The sequence below is a fragment of the Narcine bancroftii genome, chromosome 1 (genome assembly GCF_036971445.1).
Source record: "Narcine bancroftii isolate sNarBan1 chromosome 1, sNarBan1.hap1, whole genome shotgun sequence".
Lineage (NCBI taxonomy): Eukaryota > Metazoa > Chordata > Chondrichthyes > Torpediniformes > Narcinidae > Narcine > Narcine bancroftii.
Window position 1 is genome coordinate 377,688,197 of NC_091469.1, and position 23,401 is coordinate 377,711,597.

Here is a 23,401-nt window from a genome sequence, read left to right on the forward strand (position 1 = left end):
CTGAGGTTCTAACTATCCCAGGCCTGGCTCCATTACCACATAACATCACAGTCAGTTGGGCGTTGCCACACTACCTGTACTTTGTTGAAAAGCTTTTTTCCTGACCAATACCTTTGACCATAAATCCATCAGGCTGTGGTCAGCACAGAACATCCTGCAGACACCTGAGAGACAAGGATTTGATGGACGTCATGAGGCTATTCTCCGTGAACAGGCCATCCAGGTCATCTGGTGAAATGTCTCAACACCAGAGCTTACTGATAAGCACCAGAACTTTTGCCACCTACAAACTATGTTTTTGTGATTCATGTACAACCATTCCCAAGTCTCTGCAAATTTTTACTGAGAAATAGGTGGTTCATATATCTAGGGACTCACCATAAATCTTAACTATGGTCATGGTCTTGGAACTGCACTAGTGTATCCCTGGTCTGAACTGAACAATACCTTATTTTCTTTCCTAGAAAACATCAGATTGCACGTTAATTTTGTACACTCAAAGTTGGAATGCCAACAGCCAGCAGCAAAAATTTGCAGTAGCAGGGCATTAATTGACAATAGCTAGATTTAACTGCACTTTAGGTTTTCAGATGTTTTGCACTGAAAGATGTTAAAAGTATGAACTGACCTGGTCATAAGTATACAGGCCCTGTGACAACATGCTTATCACATTAAATAATGGGAAGGCAATGTCAACTTGGTCAATTTTTGTGTCAAATCCTATGTGGAAAGAGGAATAATGAGGTTGGATATGGGGGGGTGAGGAAGATGGAATAAATTAAATTTGTTTATTCAAAAGTTCCAGTCAGTAAAAACTGAAATAATCCAAATAAATTGTTGCCAGTGATTAGCCACAATGAACACTGAAGGATGAACAGACTATGTAGATTATGTAGTTAGTTTCTGTGTTTACTACTCTCCATCCAGTATTTAAAAATATTATGAGTATATTTAATTAAATTATAACTGTATTGTTTAAATGTAGAGGATTACTTCATATCTCATTTATTTTTATTCCCAAAGTTTTCCAGAGGATTTTGCCTGTTGCCTTTAATATTGTGACTGGTCTATTCTAATTGTGAGCCGGATTAGGAAATCATATCATCCATCCTGAATCATATTTAAATGCACATTATATCATTGAACAACAAATGTGTATTTAATGAAGTCGCAAGAGACTATATATATATTGTAATTTGGAGCAAAAAAAACACATAGCTGAAGGAACCTTTTGACCTGAAATGTTGCCAGTGTGGTGGCTCACCACAAGGTAGGCGAACCGGCCCCTCTTGTAAGCCATGCGGCGGGGCAGCCGGCCAAAATGGCGCTGTCGGGGGGGGGTTTCCCTTCCTTCCAGCTCGTGGCTCAGAAACCCAAGCTTGGGGACCACATGACACCTAGATGACATCAGCACTCTCCAGCGCAGTTTTCAGCCAGGTCCAGGCTGGGAGTCTAAGTGCAGCCCAGCAGCCTCCAATAAACTAGTCTGCTCACTGAGCGCAAACCTTCTGGTTGCGCGTGTTATTGCAGGAACAGTGTAGCCGGCGCTCCTGAATTTTACTCGATCCTGAAGCACAGATTCCACCCAAAACATACACTGTCCATTTTCCTTGATCCTGAAACAGGGTTTCCACCTGAAATGCAGACTGTCTACTTCCCTCCACAGATGTTGCCTGGCTCATTTAGTTCCTTCAGCAGTTTCTTCTTTGATATTTAATGAATAATATGATAGTTTTGTTTATTATGAGTCCAGCAACTTGTCTGAATTTTTCTGATACTCAATAGCATTAACAAAGACTTTGGTAGAAGTGTAGAAAGAGCTGAGGGTGGTATTATTGTTATGTTAAAACACACCGAAAATGCTGGAGGATCTCAGCTGGTCTTTTTAGAGGCAATGATATAGTGCCGACGTTTTGGGCCTGAGCCATTCTTAAAGAAAAAAGTCAGAAAGGGAGAAGCAGGATATATCAGAATGGGGGAGGAATCGAGACCCACAAAAGGTGTTAGTTGGATGTGATAAGGGACTAGGTAAAATTTATCATGTCTGCGTGAAAGGAGACAAAGAATGGAGAAATGACAGGGGAAGCAGAGGTGGGGGGGGTGGTGGTTTTAACAAAAGCCAGAGAAGTCGATATTAATGCCATCCAGTTGGAAGGTGCCCAGTCAAAAGATGAGGTCTTATTCTTTCAATTTGCATGCGGTTTCAGCCTGGCAGTGCATGGGCAGACATGTCAGAAAGGGAATGGGGTGGAGAATTAAAATGGGTGGCCAACTTGCAGATCCACTGCAGCAGAAAGAGCCCAAGTGCTCAACAAAGCAATCTCCCCATCTGCATCCAGTCTCTCTGATGGAGAGGAGACCACAGCGGGATCACCAGATGCAGTAGATGACTCCTGCAGATTCACGAATGAAATGTTGCTTCACTTGGAAGGACTGTTCGGGGCCCCAAATGGTGCTGAGGGAGGAGGTGTGGGGGGCAAATGGAGCATCTCCTGCAGTCACAGGGGTAGGTCCCAGGGTGAAGCTTGGTTGGACAAGGGAGTCACGGAGGGAGTTGTACCTGCAGAAGGCAACGAGGGGAATATGTGTCTAGTTGTGGGATCATTGTAGTAGGTGGCAGAAATGGTAGAGGAGGATGTGTTGGATGCGGAAAATGGTGGGATTGGAGGTGTGGACAAAACTAATCCTATCCTTGTTGCGCATGGGGACAGAGGGGGTAGACCAATGTGCGGGTAATGGAGGATATATGGGTGAGCACCGAGTTGATGGTAGTAGAGGGAAAGCCATATTATTTAAAGAAGTTCTGATGATCTGGCGTGGAAGTCCTCATCCTGGGTGCAGATGCGATGGAGATGGAGGAATTAAGAGAATGGAATCCTTACAGGAGACATGGTGGGAAGAGGTGTCGTTGAGGTAGCTGTGGGACTTGGTGGGTTTATCTCCTGAAATGGAGATAGAGATAGAGAGATCAAGCAAAGGGAGAGTGTTGCTAGAGATGGATCAAGTGAATTTGAGGTTGTGGTGGAAGTTGGAAGTGGATGAAGTCAATGGGCTGATCATGGGTAAATGTAGTGATTGATGTAGCAGAGGAAGAGTTTGTGGGTCCTTGTCTGTGTAAGCTTGTAGCATGGATTGCTCCATGTAGCCAACACAAAGGCAGGCGTAGGTGGGGCCCATGCAGGTACCCATGGCTACCCCTTTAACCTGGAGAAAGTGGGATGGGTCAAAGGAGAAATTATTGATGGTGAGGACGTTCTGCCAGCTGGAGGAAGATGGTGGTGGAGGGGGATTGGTTGGTTCTGTTGTCCAGAAAGAAACAAAGGACTTTGAGGCCTTCAATATGGGGAATGGAAGTGTATAGGGGTTTGATATCCATGGTAAATATGAGGTGATCGAGATCAGGGAACTGGTAGTTGTTGAAGTGATGGAGGGCGTGTGAAGTGTCCTGGATGTAGGTGGACCAAGGGAGACAAAACCGAGTCATGGTAAGCTGAAACCAATTCAGTGGGCAGGAACATGTGGACAGGAACATGTGGACATGATGGGTCTGCTGGGACAGTTAGGTTTGTGGATCTTGGGTAAGAGATATAAACAGTATGGGGTTGGGAAACAATAAGTTTGGAGGCCATGGCAGGGAGGTGATGGAAGTGATGAGTTCGGAGATTGTGTGTGATACAGCGGTTTGATGAGTTTTAGTGGGGTCCTGTTGGAGGGGTAGGTAAGAGGAGGTGTCTGAGAGTTGTCGTCTGGCTTCAGCCAGATAGCGGTCAGGGCGCCAGACCACAACAGTGCCACCCTTGCCTGCAGGTTTGATGGCGAAGTTTGGATTGGTGCAGAGAGAGTGGAGGGACAGGCATTCCGAGGGGATGAGATTTGAAATAAGTGAGGGGAGTAGTGAAGTCGATACTCTTGATGTCATAGCAGCAATTGGAAATGTAATGGTCCAGTGCAGATTCAACTACCACATTTTATCACATTCAATTATCACCTTTGTTGTCTGGATTCTACCCCCATTGTTTGAATTGGGAGACTTTCTGATATATCCTGCTTCTGCCTTTCCTGATTTTTCCTTGAAGAAGGGCTCAGGCCCAAAATGTCGGCAATATATCTTTGTTTCCTATAGATGCTAAAAAGACCAGCTGAGTTTCTCCAGCATTTTGGTGTGCATTTACTACAATCACAGCATCTGCAGACTTTCGTGTTTCACCCTTGTTATCTTGAATGGGATTTGAAAGTTTTCTCTCTATTCCATGTCCAAAAAGGCACCATGATGTAGAGAATTTGGTTCTGCTAATACAAAATTCACTCCAACTTGGTCCATAGAAAAATGGCCAGGTGCATTGGATATTTTATTATTTTAACAAATATCTTATAATTATTCTTTGAATAATTTTGCTCCCAATGGTTCTTCTAGGTTTGTTTTGTGCATTAACTTTACCTTTGTAGCAGAGACTGACATTTCCATCAGTTAATTACTTATCAAAGAGTGTGCAAGCAGAAGAGGTTTAGTTTACTTTGGCATTGTGTTCAGTGTCTGATTATAAATACCAGAGCTTATTTTTATTTGTCAGAGTAGCCTGGTACCCGTCATAATAACCAATGTTTTCATCTTGAAAGCCTTGCTGTTCATCTTTTTGAAGGGCATGAAAGTTGCAATGAATGGTTTAACTTGGGGGGGTGGGGGGGGGGGGGGAAGGTGATGCTATTTTTGAGAATCAAAACAAATTGATGACGCTATCATTTCAAATTTTGCTTTAGTTGCTGCATAAAAAGTTTATTTCTTTGGGAAATGTAGTGAAGTTTAAGCTTCAAGTGATGAAAGTTTCTGAGTAATATCTTTTGTTCCATTCGGTTGTATGAGCCAGTTAGAATTTTGTGCTGATTATATGCCAAAGCTGAAGACAGCTTTTAATCAATTGAAATGCTGAGAACAATGCGTCTTCATGTTTTGAAACAGCTTTTCTTGATTCTTTTTATAGTGCGCTGTCAAAACCTGCGTGAGATGAAGTTAAATGTAAATGGACAATACCTAACAAATCTTTCTGTTGGTGAGCTATTTTCATGTTATTCTGAAACTTTATTTTACTTGGATTTAAATGTGGCATTGCCTTTTTTCCTCTAAGAGTGGAAGGAAGCTATTTCCTCCCCTCTATTCCCTGGGGGTCTAGATCTCTCGCATCCCTCCATTCTCCGGTTTCCACCTGCTTGCCAGAGCCTTGGTTCCTTTTAAGCTTCACTTAGTCACATTTCCCTTGATATTTTGAAATGGAAGGTGACCTGTAACATTTGTCATTTAATGTGTAATATTGAAAGAGCAAAGAACATAAAACAGTACAGCACAGGAACTGGCCCTTCAGATGGCAAAGTCTGCATCAAACACAATGCCAAATTAAACTAAATCTCTCTGCCTGCACACGATCCGTATCATCTACTGATACAGAAGAACCAAATTAAATATAAGATCAAGCATCAATATCTACATCAGAGAGTCCGGTTGCAGACTGGGAGATTGCTTCGCTCAGCACCTCCACTCCGTTCCAACCACAGCAACCTCCCAGTGGCCAACCACTTCAATTCAGAGTCATGCTCACATGTCTCTCCATGGCCTTAAAGATTGGAGGAACAACACCTTATTATTTTCCTTCTGGGCCCCCTCCAACCACATTGACTTTACTGCTTTCCATTAAGCCTGCTTGCTTTTCTTCCCCCTCCCCCCTTTTCCAATCTTTACAGTTCTTTCAACCACTCAGCCCTACCACCCCCCTCCCCCTCATTGCTGCTGTCCCCTCCCTCCTTTCTCCACCTATTATCTCCACCACCCCACCCCAACTCTTTTGTTCTGAAGCTTGCTGGCATTTTCTCATACTTTGATGAAGGGCTCAAACCCATCTCCAGCATTTTTTGTTTTTACATGCATCCAATAATCTGAAAAATCTGCTAGACCGGTATCATCATATAATACTGAGCAAGATGGGTTAAAGGAGACCGACTGAATATCCAATATTTCTGCAGAGATTTACCATATGGCTTCAGAACCACCAGCTCTGTGTTCAGCTAAAGTTTTGTTAGTTCTTTAAATTTGTAATCTGATGCTTTTCCATTCCTTGAAAATATTTAGTTGGTAGAATATGATTGCATTTCCAAAACAGTTGACCTCGTAGTGTGTGTGTGTGTGTGTGTGTGTGTGTGTGTGTGTGTGTGTGTGTGTGTGTGTGTGTGTGTGTGTGTGTGTGTGTGTGTGTGTGTGTGTGTGTGTTGTCTGTGCAATTTCTATGTTGCAGGGATTGGCTCTGAGTTGGTTCAGAACTGATACAGAGGATAGTTCTGATAGACTTTGAGAAATAGTTTCATTGCTTCATTGCCAGGCCTAATTTGTCTGAGCTTTTTTTGCCCCAGTGACCAAGCAGATGCTACAATATTTTTGTATGGTTTTCTCTTCATGAACCATTGCCAACGAAGTAATGAGAAAATTCCTCTTTCCATTCCCTCTATTCATTTGGCAAGTTACCTGCCTGAAATGGCTTTATCTGCTCTTTCTTCCAAATGCAGGTCAAGAATATAATCATTTAAAAGAAAAATTCAACTGATGTTTCTGGTCACTAGCCATTCATTCAGCCAGATGCTCCCTTAATGATACTAGTTATAATCATGGTTGTCAGAATTCCATTCTGGCAGATGAATCCACACAATGTTTTTGTCATGAGCTTTCTCAAAATCAAATCAATGTTCCAAACGCAGCTTGATAACTTTGAATTTTTGAGGATTTAGTGAGCATGAACAATAAAGAGGGATCAGTTGATGTATCTTTGGATTTCAGGAAGGCATTTTATAGGTTGATGTTGACTTTGGGATATCTGCTGAGACCTCAACAATTTATGATCTCTACTAATGACTTAGAAGAAAGGACCAAGTTTTTTTTAAGCCTAATTTATTGGTAATACCAAGGTGGGAAAGTTTTGAGTAGGAAACAGTGGATGGCTAAAACAAATGGGCAAGCATTTCTTTCATTTATGTGAGGAAATTGAAGATTATCCTTGTTAAATGTTGCATGCAATTTGGTCTAAAGTATCAGAAAGAATTGGTTGGTTATGATCAGTAGGCATTTTTACACAGATGCTGAAGAGCAGAAAATTTCAGGAAATTTTATGTTCCAGTGGCAGTGTGAAAATGTTGAGATGGAATTTATTATCTAAGTTCCATCCCATAATTTTTCCACTGGGACCCTTACATATTTTTACGGTGCGGCTGCAGTGTAAAATGACTGCAGCCACTCCATAAAAAATAGGCCTAATGAATACGACATTCCCCCTCTGACAAATTTCACAACATAGGAAGGCTGTGTAAAAGTGCCCCTGTGTAAACTACCACATTGGGTCACACCAGAGGTAAGTATGCTAATTTTTTTCAGAATAATTCTGAAGTTTCTATGTAAAAATGCCAAATAAATGGTGGTGCAGGTTCGAAGCACTGAATAGCCTTCTGTGCCTACTTTCTATGGTATATTTGCACTGGAAGAAGTTAAAAGATTTGCTCTGCTGATTCCTGAAAGAAAGGCTTAACAGGAAAAGTTGACGGAGTTCTTGTACTCTTTGGAGCTCAGTAAAAATACGTCATCTATTTAAAACTTAGTGGATTTTGAGAGTGCTTGATAAGGTAAATGTTGAAAGGGCGTTTTCCCTAATGGGGGTTCTGGAATCCTAGCAAGAGCTTCACAGTGAGAGGTTTTCCATGTTAGGCCTAGATGATGGGGAGTTTCCTCTCTGCTGTTGTATGTTTGGAATTCCCTATCTCGTAGAGCCATGGTTATGGCAGGAAAAAAAAATTAAGAGAGTTGAGGATTTTAGGAAAATAAAGTTGAGGCCAAGATCAAATCAGGCATGATTTTATTGAATGGTCTCAAGGGGCAATATGGTTTACTATTTTTCTAATCTTATATTCAAATCCATACTTAAGTCGCAAAAACATGATCAAACTGTTCTCCAAAGCAACATCGTGTTGCTCTCACCAGTAAATTGACATCTCTTTTGATATTGGAATGTGTCATATTCTGTTCATTCTTGCTGAGTTGGACTGAAAGGTGTCTGAGCTACTTACAAACTTGCAATGTAATGGTTTTCAATCTTGACAGCCCTCTCTTTCCTCCCGTGTCTTGTGTCTAGAGATGATGCTTGCTATTGTCAGGCAGGCGGGTTTCCTTTCGATAGTGCTGAGCCTCTTGAGTTGGAACTAACCTTGTGCAGATAAATGGATTTGTGGAGTAAGCAGCCTGGTTTGTAACAGTGGTGCTGAGGTGGAGAGAGCAAAGTAGGTGTAGCTGAGGTGGAGAGAGCAGAGTAGGTGTAGCTGAGGTGGAGAGAGCAGAGTAGCTGTAGCTGAGGTGGAGAGAGCAGAGTAGGTGTAGCTGAGGTGGAGAGAGCAGAGTAGGTGTAGCTGAGGTGGAGAGAGCAGAGTAGGTGTAGCTGAGGTGGAGAGAGCAGAGTAGCTGTAGCTGAGGTGGAGAGAGCAGAGTAGCTGTAGCTGAGGTGGAGAGAGCAGAGTAGGTGTAGCTGAGGTGGAGAGAGCAGAGTAGGTGTAGCTGAGGTGGAGAGAGCAGAGTAGCTGTAGCTGAGGTGGAGAGAGCAGAGTAGCTGTAGCTGAGGTGGAGAGAGCAGAGTAGCTGTAGCTGAGGTGGAGAGAGCAGAGTAGGTGTAGCTGAGGTGGAGAGAGCAGAGTAGGTGTAGCTGAGGTGGAGAGAGCAGAGTAGTAGCTGAGGTGGAGAGAGCAGAGTAGGTGTAGCTGAGGTGGAGAGAGCAGAGTAGGTGTAGCTGAGGTGGAGAGAGCAGAGTAGCTGTAGCTGAGGTGGAGAGAGCAGAGTAGCTGTAGCTGAGGTGGAGAGAGCAGAGTAGCTGTAGCTGAGGTGGAGAGAGCAGAGTAGGTGTAGCTGAGGTGGAGAGAGCAGAGTAGCTGTAGCTGAGGTGGAGAGAGCAGAGTAGGTGTAGCTGAGGTGGAGAGAGCAGAGTAGTAGCTGAGGTGGAGAGAGCAGAGTAGCTGTAGCTGAGGTGGAGAGAGCAGAGTAGCTGTAGCTGAGGTGGAGAGAGCAGAGTAGCTGTAGCTGAGTTGGAGAGAGCAGAGTAGCTGTAGCTGAGTTGGAGAGAGCAGAGTAGCTGTAGTAGCTGAGGTGGAGAGAGCAGAGTAGGTGTAGCTGAGGTGGAGAGAGCAGAGTAGGTGTAGCTGAGGTGGAGAGAGCAGAGTAGCTGTAGCTGATGTGGAGAGAGCAGAGTAGCTGTAGCTGAGGTGGAGAGAGCAGAGTAGGTGTAGCTGAGGTGGAGAGAGCAGAGTACGTGTAGCTGAGGTGGAGAGAGCAGAGTAGCTGTAGCTGAGGTGGAGAGAGCAGAGTAGCTGTAGCTGAGGTGGAGAGAGCAGAGTAGCTGTAGCTGAGGTGGAGAGAGCAGAGTAGCTGTAGCTGAGGTGGAGAGAGCAGAGTAGCTGTAGCTGAGGTGGAGAGAGCAGAGTAGCTGTAGCTGAGGTGGAGAGAGCAGAGTAGCTGTAGCTGAGGTGGAGAGAGCAGAGTAGCTGTAGCTGAGGTGGAGAGAGCAGAGTAGCTGTAGCTGAGGTGGAGAGAGCAGAGTAGCTGTAGCTGAGGTGGAGAGAGCAGAGTAGCTGTAGCTGAGGTGGAGAGAGCAGAGTAGCTGTAGCTGAGGTGGAGAGAGCAGAGTAGGTGTAGCTGAGGTGGAGAGAGCAGAGTAGGTGTAGCTGAGGTGGAGAGAGCAGAGTAGCTGTAGCTGAGGTGGAGAGAGCAGAGTAGCTGTAGCTGAGGTGGAGAGAGCAGAGTAGGTGTAGCTGAGGTGGAGAGAGCAGAGTAGGTGTAGCTGAGGTGGAGAGAGCAGAGTAGCTGTAGCTGAGGTGGAGAGAGCAGAGTAGCTGTAGCTGAGGTGGAGAGAGCAGAGTAGCTGTAGCTGAGGTGGAGAGAGCAGAGTAGCTGTAGCTGAGGTGGAGAGAGCAGAGTAGGTGTAGCTGAGGTGGAGAGAGCAGAGTAGGTGTAGCTGAGGTGGAGAGAGCAGAGTAGGTGTAAACATCACCAAGAATCTATTGTACTCCAACCATACTGATGCTGCAGTCAAGAAATGCACCAAAGCCTCTACTTCCTTGGGAGCCTAAAGAAAGTTTGCATGTCCCCAGAGTTTCTCATTTTTATTATGGTTGCACCTCCTGTCTACATCCACCAGTTTGGTAGAGGACTCCAAAAATCACAGAGATTGTGAACACAGCTCAGGCTAATACACAGACCAACCTCACCTCCTTCAACACTCTCTGCTGCCTCAGGAAAACAGTCAACATATTAAAAGGTTCATCCCACCCCAGATACTTCCCCACTTTGGGTAAAAGATACAGGAGTTTGAAAATGCACACCCAGATTCAAAAACAATTTCTTCCCATTTTAACATATTTTTTTGTCTTTAACAGTATACTATACCCTTTTATTTTATTTTCCATGACTTGTACTTGCATGTGAGTTGACCTAAAATAGATAAAAAGCACTGAAAATTTTAACTCGGGAGTTGGAAGCATGTAATTCTTTTCATGGACTTTTTTTCTCTTTAAGTAAAAACTTGTTGCTGTTCAAAAGTAAAATAAAAGTAGAGATTGAATACAGGCAAGGAATTACTTTGTTAAAAGTATAACAGTACAACCAAAACATGAACTGTGCAGTTCTTTTGTTGGTAAATTCCTGTGGTATTGTTTTTGGAATTGTTTCAGGTTCCCATTATCTGCAGTATTTTAATTTTCCCCTTTGTAATTGTGTCTCTGTTGCCTCAACTTTTGTTTGTCCCTGTCTTTCAAACTTGTATCTTTATCCTCAATAAATCTCTTTACTTTGTCTACGCCTTGTTTTCTTTTTAACATTTTTCCTTGCCTTCTTTCTCTAGACTCCTATCTGGAAGAAGATTCTGATATAGAAATCCATGTCTATCCCTAGGGTAACTGGGTATGTGGTCTTGTTACATATAAATTTATTAACATCTCTCACAAACTCAGCCCATCCTTTTCTCTGTGAGCCAGAAAAATGGAAGCTGCAAAGGAAACATTTACTTGCTTAATGTTGAGCTCCCACAGAAAGTTCATTGCTCACCAATTTTTACTTAGCAAAGAGCATACAACTCCAGGGGAATAGTTGAAGTGATGGTGTACCCCATAAAAATAATCCTCAATCCCAAATCCCCCTTCATTTTTCTCCGATAGAATTGTGATGTATTCTCTCTTAACTCCCATCACATCCCCGATTCTGTTTCCAGTTACTTAAGCCATGGGTAACTTACTCTAGCAACTTGCAAGTCAGTCTTTGGGATGTGAGAGAAAACCAAAGCAACAGGTGGAGACCAGTGTAGTTATGGAGAGAATGTGCAAACTCCACACAGGAGCACTTAAGGTCAGGATTGAACCAGGATTGTTGGAGTTAAAAGGCAGCATGCAAAATGTCAGGATCAGAAGGAAGATGCAACTGGCCAGCTACTCCTGCAACTGCCCAAGATTTTAAATTAGTTGTAACAAATGCTAAGAATCTTAATTTATAGATATAGCACAGTAGCAGGACGTTCCAGACTTTGAGCCCGCGCCACATAATTACACCCAAATGAACCTCATTGACTCTTATTCCAAATAGCCACTCTTGACTTGTACCAGCATTGGCTGGTGGTAATTAGCAACTAATTTCATTGTTGTGTAATAGGATCTGTACATTTTGGTTAGAAATACAGTGGTAATTGGTTAATAGACCAACATGAGTTAGTGAAATGTAGAAGCACAATAAGTCATGACAACAGTTAAGTAAAACATAAAACTGGGTTGATATCTGGAAGGATCTGAAAACCTGGACAAACTAGGATGGGATGAAAATCAACAAAAAGGCCAAAAACAAAGTTGCTTCTCAAAGTTGTCTTTAAGTACCTAAATTTATCATTTAAAAAAATTGATGGGGTCGGGGGGGTGGGGAGGTGGTCATATGAAGAACTTGCCACAATACTTGTTAACTTTCTGTTTTAGACAAGTACCATGCCCAAGTTGGAAATTATAGAACATTTTGTGATCTATTATGGCTTTACAGATTTTCAGCTTAAGATCAGAATGAGCTCTCTGAATATGTTTTATCAGAGCTGGAGGTGAAACAGTCCAAATCAGTGCTTTTTTAAACTCCTTTATTACATTTTTGATTTCAATAATGTGTAAGAAACAAAATATCCATAGGTTTCTGAGCCCTGAAAGAGGCTTATTTATTTTAACCTCTAAATCTTTTGGTGAAAAAGTAGCAGAAATTTTCAAACTTGTTGTACTGAATAGGTTGAATCAATAATAATGCTATAAACAGTTAAATCACCCGAGAAAGCTAAAGCTTTCTTTTTCAGTGCGATGGGCTACATTATCAAGGCTACAAGCTATGGCTCTGCGGAGCCTATAGTACAGGAGAAGTTTTAGCTGTATGTCAGTTAGCTCAGAAAGAACACACTGTTCCCAGAAAAAACACCACAAACCCAGTTGAATGAACACACTGAACTTTATTGGGCTTCAAAGCCCTGCTTTTATTCTCAAGTTGAGTGAGGGGCGTGGTCAAAGCCCTCTCAGCACTGATAGGTGTGTTTGTGTTCCGCTTTCCTTGATAGGCCAGTTAAGCTCTTTTGGTTATGGCCAATTGGAGGGCAGCACTGCGGGCCTCATGCAGCCTGCTGGATCGTCGCATTCTTCCTTCATTTTGTGAGGCCACGTGGGGGAGCTGTGAAGGGCCGCCACAGCAGTTTATCATACATTTTAATGCACTAAAATAACCCAAGATACTTTGAGGAATATTAGCAAGTAAACCTTTGGACAGAAAAATATAAGGGGCTATTTAAACTTGATTAAATGGAGTTTAAGAAACGCCTTAAAACAAAGCTCTGAAGATAAATGGTTTGCATGGTTAACGCAATGCTTTTGCGACAATAGCGACCCAGGTTCGAATCTGGTGCTGTCTATAGCCCCTTTCACACTGCTGATTCTGTGTGGGTTAACCAACTAATTTACTGAGTCCGCTCCTGATAATTGCACGGTGTGAAACGTCCCATCCTGGCAGGACGAGTTAAATTCAACTGGGCTCTGACACTTGGTGGGGGCAAGTGTTAGAGCCCAGCCGAGTTGATACACTAATTGCCTTCTGGCGGTGTGAAAGCAAAACCTGCTCTCGCATTGTCACCGCTGGGGGCGGGACCCCCCTTTAAAATGCCGGGTTGCCAATTTACCAGTAAATCGTGGGGCAGTGGGAAAGGCTCCATAGGTGCAGCATTCCCAGTAAGTTTACCCACTTCTTAGAAGGGTTGGCAGTGTATGTAAGAGTTTGTACATTCTCCCTGTGACTGATGTGGGTTTTAACAGATGTTCTGGTTTCTAGCCACTCTCCAAAACCTACAGTACAGCTTCTGCCATATTGTATCATTAAATTTAAATACTAAAAAATTTTAAATGTTGAAGGGTATGAGGATAGATTTGCACAGCCTTGGGCTTGCGTAGTTAAAGACGTGGCAGCCAATGACAGATTTAAGAGATGCAACATCGTTCCATTCTCTCCAATCCCATTATTTTTAATCTGTCAATCTCAGTCTTAAAATTGTGAAGATCCATAGTTTTCTGAAGCCAAGAGTTCCAAAAGATTTACAACCTCTAGATAAAAAAAATTAAACCTAAATGGTTGATTATCCTATATTGACACAATTCCTTTTAGTTCTAAACCTGCCAAACCAGAAGAAGTAAACCTCTTCTCATCCCCTATCATGTCCTCTTGAGTTTTGTATGGCTCAAAGAGATCATCCTGGATTCTTCTAAGCTTCAGTGAGTACAGACCAGTTTTACACATTATTTCAGAAGGCAATTCACTCTTTCCCAAAGTCAAAGCTCTGCTGAATTTGTCATATACATTATCCTCTAGAAAATGGCACACAGTTCAACAAATGATCTTTAAAGCTCACTTCCCTTCAAACTTTACATCATCAACAAACTTGGCTCCATTGCCCCATTTCTGTTGTCGAGTCTGATCCCTGTGGTAGCCTGGAAAAGTTGTTTTTTCCTGCCCTCTGCTTTCTATTCTTTATCCATGCTACCATGTTACTGCCATCCTCATGAGTCCTTATTTGCATAGTAATCTTTTGTGTAGCAATTGTTTTTTGAAAGTTCAAACATCACTGGTTTCCCTCCGATCTACTCTGTTGGTTATATTCTCAAAAATAATGTACACTTTTCCAGATACAATTTACTCTTCATTAACCATCTAATGTCAAATTCTTCTAAATGACTTGATACTCTTTCCTTGATGATGACAGCAGATGTTGGGTATGGTCTTATTTTCTTCAGGATGGTAGAGTTAGTGTAGAGGATAGCACAACCCTTTTAGAGCACCAGTGACCCAGGTTCTAATCTGGTACTGTCTCTAATGAGTCTACACATTTCCCCATGTCTGCATGGGTTTCCTCCGGGTGCTCCAGTGACCTCCCACCCTTCAGAAATGTACGATGTTTGTAGGTTAATTGGTGCATTTGGGGGGGCATGGGTTAATGGGCCAGGAAGGCCTATTTTCATGCTATATGTCTACGTTTAAAATTTAAAAAAAAAACAATATTAGATTTTTTTTCCCTTTTAATTTGGGGACAGGAAATTTTGGCAGATTGTTACCGATATCACTGCAGCCACCTTCTTTAGAACACAAGGGCTGGTTCAGGCTATAGGGTCTAAGAGATTTATCTACTGCTTTAACCCCTTGATTTTTCAAATTCTTTGCCTTTAACTTCCCCACTGCTACAAAAAGGTAACACTGCCTGAAGCTTAGAAGAACCACCTCAATTATTGGAGGTAGAAAATACCTCCTTCCTCTACCACTAGATGCCGAAGCTGATGAAAATCCTGACGGCAGCACACAATCAATCTCTATTGAAATTTGGTGTGTGCATTACTCTGGAAAAAATACGAACTGATGAGTAAACAACCAAAATTATACCATTCTCCAGTGTGCCAAAACTGGACAAAGTGTGTAGTTAAGTGACTGGTTAAATTTAACAGAGATGGGTGTGAAATGTACTTTGTTATGAAGAATGAAGTAGTATGTTATAAACTGAGTTTGTTCTGTTGCACAGAAACCCACTTGGGGTCCACTCTATGTATACCAATTATCAAACGCTGATCTACAGTAATCTTAAATTTTCTTCTTGCATCTGATTAACTCCCACATCCCTCTTCACCCGATTTTCTTTCCTGCTTGCACAAGGGGTAGTTTACAATGGCCAAATGTCATTTAACCTGCTAATCATGGTTGTTTTCTTTAGAGGAGACCCACAGGGGAGTTAATGTAGATTTTTAAAATGATGCAGGGCCTAGAAAAAAGTAACTCAAAAGGGGTCTAAAACCAGGGGACATAGATTTAAAAAATAACTGATAGAAGGACCCCTACCAGATTCAAGTAACTGGGAATGTACTTGAGCTACACTCTAGGGCTGAAATCAAAATAGATGGAAAATTGTATTCAGCTAGAGTGCTGTTTTTTTTTTAAAAAACTGACAGAGATGTGATGGGATGAATGGCCTTTTGTCATAAATTTTCTGTGATATAAACTTTCCCCTGACACATGCATTGTTATTCACAAGCCTTTGCCATTCTCATTTTTTCCTTCCTTCCTTTCTCTGCAAGCTAAAACGTTTCATTTTTAACTTGTGTAGCTCGATTGAAAAGTCATCATCCTGAAACCATGCCATTTTCACTTTAAAAATGTAGCCTGCGTATTTTCAGTATTTTCCATTTTTTATTCCTGCAGATTAATTATGTTGACACTGAAAGTTAACTGCACTGAATCAGCAGAAATATATACCTAATCAAGATCTTCATTTACATGGCAGTTTTTGTAAAACAAGTGTCTTGAGTTAGCAGCTAACAACCAAATGTAAAACTGTTGGTACTTGCCAAGAATGAGAGTGCAAAAAACATGTTTTTAACACATCCTGGCTGTTTAACATGTGACTAGCTTTCAGCTGTGTGGGATCCACCAATCTGGAAACTGGCCACATTTGCGTAGGTCTCATTCATTGTGAGAAGAATCTGCGTATCATGTTATGCACCACTTCACTTTCCTGCTTTTATAAGATGTAGTTTGTTTTTTTTCTGTTTGAGCTTGATCTCTGCACCTGGTGAGGTAATTGTCTTAATTGTGCCAATTAACATGATTAACATAAAAAAAATCTTGTAAGGCACTTCGGAAGGCTGTTAAGGGGAAAATAGGCACAAAGCCAAAGTACATATTAAGGGAGAATATCAAAACACAGATAGCTTTTTATCTGTGAGTAACCATTTGCTTTTCATAGATGGATGATTTCTATCAAGCTGCTTCATATAATTGTATGTTGTTGAGTGGAATATCTCTGTAATTACAGACGAGATTCAAAATTAGCCATTGTATTGTAATGAGATTCAAATGTGGCTTAGTGTGACTTCATGATAAAGCCGTGTTTGTTAATCATTTCCCATTCCAAAATGGCAGCAGCTTTGTCATGAATACTTGTGTTTCAAGGTTGTATATTCTGGGCAACTTCTAATGGAGAGAGTGTTGTTGTTTTACACTCTGGCCTCAAAAATCCTTGCAGTTGGAAAGTAACTTGACATAAAGGAAATGCCAGATGCCTGGTGCAAAATTATCACAGTTGATTGAGACATATTTTAAAATTTAAAGTGATTTATTTTCTTATACAAGAGCAGAAAATACCCACTAGAGTAATAAATCTGCTTGGCATCTTCAGTTGGGCATATTTCCTGAATATTGCATTGTTAGCATTTTTGTCACATTGATGTGATAGGAATGATGTGGCAAGAGGTTGTTGGGAGAATCTGAAGACTGCAGAGTCAATGAATTAATCTTGTTACATGATGCCAGCATGTTTGGAGACCTGAGTGATCGTGATAGCTTATAGTGGAGGAAGTGCAATTAAAAATGCAGACAATTACAAGAAAATTAAATTGATGCTTACAAGGAACAGAACTTATTAAATGTAAGGAAATAATTCCAGACCACATCTGGATGTATGTGGAGGTAAAATTATATCACTGAACCAAAGGATATATTGGGAAAAGTGACTGTTTCGGTCCCCTTGGTTACTTGTCATCGACTATTTGCTATAATTGTAGCAGATGCAACAGAGCACAATGATGTTCGGATTGGCACATGAATTGAAAGAGAATGATTTTTTTCCATTTGCTAAATGAATGTTTTCCATTGGCAAGGTGTAGACTGTTTACACAAAATATCACCTACCACCTGTAGGAACAGAAATGGCAATAGATTTCCACCGATAGTAAATACTGCCTATTCTGTTGTTTCACAATTTTTGTATGAAAACAATTGAAATGACCATAAAGTAGCATCAGTTTGCTTAAATCAACTTCAGCTCGCGCTAATGTTTTGAGTTCTTTTCTTTATTATTGTGAAGCCTGGATCTTTGTGCTAAAATTATGTCTAACCTGTGAAAGAAATTATTTATTGCATTCTAAAGATTCACATGTGAAAAATATGAGTGTTTCTTTGTGAACCTTTTACTATCGAGTTTACTGTACAATCACTGATTGTACAGGGAAGTGTCAGATGCTACACTTGATGTTATTGTTGCATTGAATAATTCTCAGGGACTTATAAATTTTGATTTTCCTCCCTACATTCTGGCAATATTGATTTTGCTTTACATCTCATTTTATGATCATTTTTATAATTATTTTTCCTCTAAGGCATTGAACCACTGTGATAAATCCAATGCAGTACTGTAATTCTTTTAATGTTTGACTGACTGAACCTATCCTGCATCTAGTACCAATGTCACAGTAAAGTCGTGGAGATGTGTGATAACTATTGGTCACAAGGCTTTAAAACTGCATGCTTTAATGAGCTCTGAAATTCAGATTGTAACAATGAAATTAGTATTTCTGGAAGCAGAGACTGCTTGAGATGTCAAGTAACCATTGGTTTTAAGTATGGAGCTCTTTTCGTGTTTTCTTGCTGCTTCTTAATTTAGAACTTAATGTATTTAAAACTTGTAGTGTAGCTGAGGTCTTGGAAGAGCAACCTGCTTGCACCATGGTCTTAGTCCCCAGTGAACACTGGGCAGCACAGTGAGCTACCTGCAGTGTTTAACTGATTGTTGACTTCAGAAAGGAAAAATGAGAAAACCTCCCTGCATTTTCCTGACATCCTCGTCACACTGCCACCCAGTTTTGTGTCATCTGCAAATTTTCTAATGTTATTTATAATCCCCTTATCTAAATCGTTAATATATATGATAAACAACTGAGGACCCAGCACTGATCCCTGTGGGATGCCACTTGTCTTAACCTGCCATCTCCAGAGTGACCCACTAATCCCAACTCTTTGTTTCCTGTCTGTCAACCAATTTTCTATTCATGTCAGCACCCTACCCCCCAATACCATGCTCTCTGATTTTGCCTACTAATCTCCTGAGCTGGACCTTCTGAAAGACCAAATACATCACATCTGCTGGCTCTCCCATGTCCACCTTCCTCGTCACATCCTCAAAAAATTTCACAAGGTTAGTCAAGCATGATTTTCCCTTCAGAAAATAATGATACTATTATTTCTGTCTAAGTGTTCTGTTATTTCTTCTTTTATAATAGATTCTAATATCTTCCCCACTACTGACGTCGGGCTAACCGGTCTGTAATTGCCTGTTTTCTCTCTCCCTCCCTTCTCAAAAAGTGGCACAACATTAGTCACCCTCCAGTCCACAGGCACTTCTCCTGAATCTATAGAACATTGGAAAAGTCAACCTATGCATCCACAATTTCAAAAGCAACCTCCCTAATCCCCCAAGGATGCAGTCCATCAGGCCCTGGGGACTTATCAGCCTTCAGTCCTTTCAATTTACTCAAGACCACATGCATTGGAATCTGGATTTCCATCAATTCCTCCATTACAGTTGGAATTTCTATCAATTCCTTTGATACCCTCTACCTCCTAAATGACCTTTGCCTGCATCTTCCCTAGTGAAGACAGGTCCAAATTATCTGTTTAAACTCGTTAGCCATTTCCTTGTTTCCCATAATAATTTTGCCCTTTTCTGTTTTAAAGGGCCAATTTTGTTCATAATTAATTTTTTCCTCTTTGCATACCTAAAGAAGCTTTTACTATCCCCTTTTATATTATTGGCTAGTTTACTCTTGTACCTCATTTTTTCATCCTGTATAGGTTTCTTTGTTATTGCTCTTTGAAGATTTCCCAATCTTCTTGCTTCCCACTCCTCTTTGCTATATTATACTTCCTCTCCTTGGTCTTCATACAGTTCTCGACTTCCTTTGTCAGCCATGGTTCCCCTTTGCTTGCCTTAGAACCTTTCTTCCTCTTTGGAATGAAATGGTCCTGTACCTTCTGAAAAATGCCCAGAAATACCTGTCATTTTTGTTCCACAGTTCTCCGAGCCAGGGTATCCTTCCATTGTATTTTGGCGAGTTCCTCCCTCATGGCTGCATGATCCCCTTTATTCAACTGTAATACTGATACTTCCGACTTTCTTTCCTTCCCCCCCCACCCTCTCCTTTCAAATTGCAAATTTAAACTTATAATATTATGGTCACTATTACCTAATGACTCCCCTACTTCAAGGTCCCTTATCAAATCCACATCGTTACACAACACCAAATCCAGAATTATCTTCCCCCTGGTGGGGTCCATCATAAGCTGCTCAGAATGTATCCCGGAGAAATTCTATAAACTCACTTTCTTTCAGTCCCACACCAGCTAGATTTTACCAGTCTACCTGCATGTTGAAATCCCCACAACAACTGTATCATTACCATTCTGACATGCCAATATTTACTCTTGATTTATTCTGCCTCCTATATCCAAGCTACTGTTTGGGGGCCTGTATATGACTTCATTATGGTCCTCCTGCCCTGGCAATTTCTCAACTCTATCCAAACAGATTTTACTCCATCTGCTTTTATGCTGCTTCTTTCAAGGAACTGAAAATCATTCCTCACCACCCCACCCCCTCAACCCACCTGTCTGTCCTTTCAATAGGATGTATACCCTGGAATATTAATTTCCCAATCCTGGCCCTCCTGCAGCCATGGCTCTGTTATTCCTATAAAATCATACCCTCCAATATCCAGCTGAGCCTCAAGCTCATCTATTTTAATTATACTCCATGCATTCATATAATACCTTTAATCTGTTACTCCCCACACCCCTCACCTTGTTACCTGACGCACTTGGCCACACTCTCCGATCCCCTTCTGCTCCTTCTGCCCTTTTAATTTCATTACCTATCCGAACTTTTCCTATTTTCTCTTTCCTATCCATTGCCCAATCACTCAAGTTCCCATCCTCCCCCACCCCACCCCCGCCAAATTAGTTTAAACCAAACCTAGCACCTCTATTAAACCTGCCCACCAGGATATTGCTCCCTTTTGGGTTCAAGTGTAACCCATCCTTCTTGGAGAGGTCATGCCTCCCCCAGAAGAGATCCCAATGGTCTATGAATCTGAAACCCTGCCTTCTGCACCAGCCCCTCAGCCACACATTCACCTGTCTGATCCTTCCATTTTTGCCCCCACTTGCAATCCAGAAATCACTATCCTGGAGGTCCTGTCTCTTAGCTTCCATTCTAACTCACTGTAATCCTTCTTCAGGACCTCCTCCCTTTTTTTAATCTATGTCGAGCAATGATTTTGGTAAAAAGAAGTCCAGTATCTCACAGTAGTGGAAGGGTTGGAGTAGGTGAGGGGCGGAGAGCTTAACAAGTCCTATTGGTGGCTGAGGTGACATTAGATAAATATAGGAAAGAGTTAAAAATCACAGCCCCTGAGTTCATAAAGCATCAATGACAGCATAGCATAAAAACAAATAGATCCACCAGCCATTTTAGGTGTGTGCTACACATGGACCAACGTTGCATGCAAAGAGATAAGATAACTTTGAGATGAGCAGGTAAAGGGTGAAATCAAGACACAGTATGAGGACACACAAGAGACTGCAACTGCTGGAATCTGGAGCAAAAAAAAACAAATGGCCAGACTGAACAGCTTCTGTGGGAGAAAGAGAATGGCGCCAATTTTTTTTTCTCCCACTAATGCCACTTAACCGAGAACCACTGAAATACTTTGACATCAGGAGCAGGCTTTGCTTCCAGAAATACTCATGAAATGAAAAGATTTTATTCCCCCACATTCAAAAAGCTGTTAGCTCTTTGTTATTCCCCACTCCAAAGATTTGGTTATTGAGTTCATTTAAATCAGAGATCATAGATTACAGTTTATTAAGGGAATTCGTGGATTATGGGAGCAGTGCAGGAAAATGACTCTGAGGAAGAAAATCAGTCTTGATCTTGATAAATACTGGAGTAAGTTGACAGGGCCCAAAGGCTGACTCTTTCTGCTTCTTGAGCTCCTAATTATTTAAAAATACACTTCATTAATTTTGGTCATTTATATTTTGATTTCATCTTTAATGCTAAATGTTTCTGCGTGTTTTTGCAAAGCCTTGACAGCTTTGTCAAATAGGAACAGTAGATGATGATAAATCTGTGGCTTTAGTATATTTTGTACATTTCAAAAACATTTTTTATCAAGGAATCTCATGAGGCCTATTAAAATATTTTTTTCCTTTCCTACCCCCTTTTCCCCTGTCGCTTATTGAAGCTGTTTTGTGGTTTCACCTATTTCTAGCACATTCTAAGATTTTGCTTGTATAAGTCTAAAGAAAAGGTACTTGCAGGCTGTTTTACCCCACCATGTAGAGGGGAATCTGATCCCAGCAAGAGTCTGCCCTTAGCATAGATGCTGAAAATCTGAAATAAAAACAGGAAATTCTGGAAACGCTCAGCTGCCCACACAGCATCTGTGGGAATATGTTAGATAATATCTTACTGACTGTAGAGGTTCGTTCTCTCTCTCTCTCTCTCTCTCTCTCTCTCTCTCTCTCTCTCTCTCCACATTTTGCAGTAAATGCTTTTTGTGGCTCACAGATATTCTCGTATTTCTTTTCTAATCCATCTTGAATTGAGTGTCAATTTGATTGAAGCACATCTTTTCAAATGGAGTGTGTGAAATGGCAGAAATCGATTGTAAAAGAAAAAGAGTCACTTGTGATGAATTTCGAATGAAACTGCAGAACTGTTCGACCCGCTGAGTTCCTCCAGCAGATTGTGTTTTGCGGCAGGTAGCCCTCTTTAGGCTTTTTCAGGTGCATTCTCCGCTAAGAATGCACCTGAAGAAGCAGAAGCGGCCCTTTAAATTGCAGTTCAGATGGCAGCGTTTAAAACACAACGCTGGCCACCTGAAGGACACAGCTGCACAGGATGCGGCTCTGAGCGCACTCCGGCTCCTACCCAGTGTCAGCTGTGATCAGCAGCCTGACCCTTTAACATCCGCTTTCAGCCAGCTGCATTCAGGTGGCTGGGAGAGCCACTGAACTGATTATCCCTCTCGGAGGAGGGTTACGTAGCTCGCCTCAAGAGCGCCTCCTGCACATTCAGTTGACCTCAAAGCAGCCGCATATTGCCTAAACATGCGGCTTTACATGCGGGGCAATTGGCCACCTGAAAGTGCCTTTTGTATTTGCCTGAAATACCTGATGAACTGTTTCTTCCTTTCATAATTTATTCAAGTGGCCTTTCTTGCAAGTCTAAAGGAAGAATTCCAAATGTTTTGCTGATGGAGTTGAGGGGAGAGAATGCTGTGTTTGGCAAACACAGTGAATGGACTATCTGATCTTTACAGAATTCTCCAGTGCACAAAAAATCCAGTTCCCTTCCAACGATGAAATTGTGGGAGTCGACATCTTCAGAAGCAACAACAAGCATTTCGAACACTCCCAAAGCCAGACCATCATGAAACCACATTTAGTTTTAAATTTCATTGATGGTAATGGTAATTGAAAGCAGCTTTGAGCACTTGATGTTAGAAATTTAAGTCCGATGTAGAGGACTGTTGCGTTCTCTGGTGGACATTTCTAGGAAGACTATGAAGGTTCGGCAGATTATTTAATAAAGATAGTTGTTATGCTGCCAGGCACACACATAATTGGATCCTGGATTTCCTCACCTCCAGACCCAATCAGTGCAGATTTGCAAGAACATCTCCACAGTGTCCATCAGAGCTTCAGAGGCCTGCGTTCTTAGACCCCTGCTCTACTCACTTTCTCACTTTACACCTATGACCGTGTGCCTTGGTAAGACAACAACATCATCTACAAATTTGCTGATCATACCCCAGAAGTGAATTGAATAAAAAAAGACAATGAGTCAGCAGACAGGAGGGAGATTGAAAACTTGGCTAAATGATGTACGAACAACCTCACACTCAATGTCACCAAAACCAAGGAGGTGATTGTGGACTTCAGGAGAGAAAAACCAGAGGTGTA

General features: G+C 41.6%; 1 protein-coding gene across 7 annotated transcripts in view; it reads left to right on the plus strand.

Annotated features, from left to right (window-relative positions):
* Positions 1-23,401, plus strand: part of LOC138751297 (ataxin-1-like) — a 302,985-nt gene that overhangs the window by 239,268 nt on the left and 40,316 nt on the right. For 5 of the 7 annotated variants that reach the window (XM_069913418.1, XM_069913415.1, XM_069913412.1 and 2 more), the window contains one exon: positions 4,980-5,048. The exons of 1 other annotated variant lie outside the window; for it this stretch is intronic. The gene's annotated coding sequence lies outside the window, so the exon portion shown is untranslated. Of the gene's footprint in view, positions 1-4,979; positions 5,049-10,907; positions 10,967-23,401 lie in introns of all 7 variants that reach the window. One more of the 7 variants, XM_069913414.1, reaches the window with a different exon arrangement.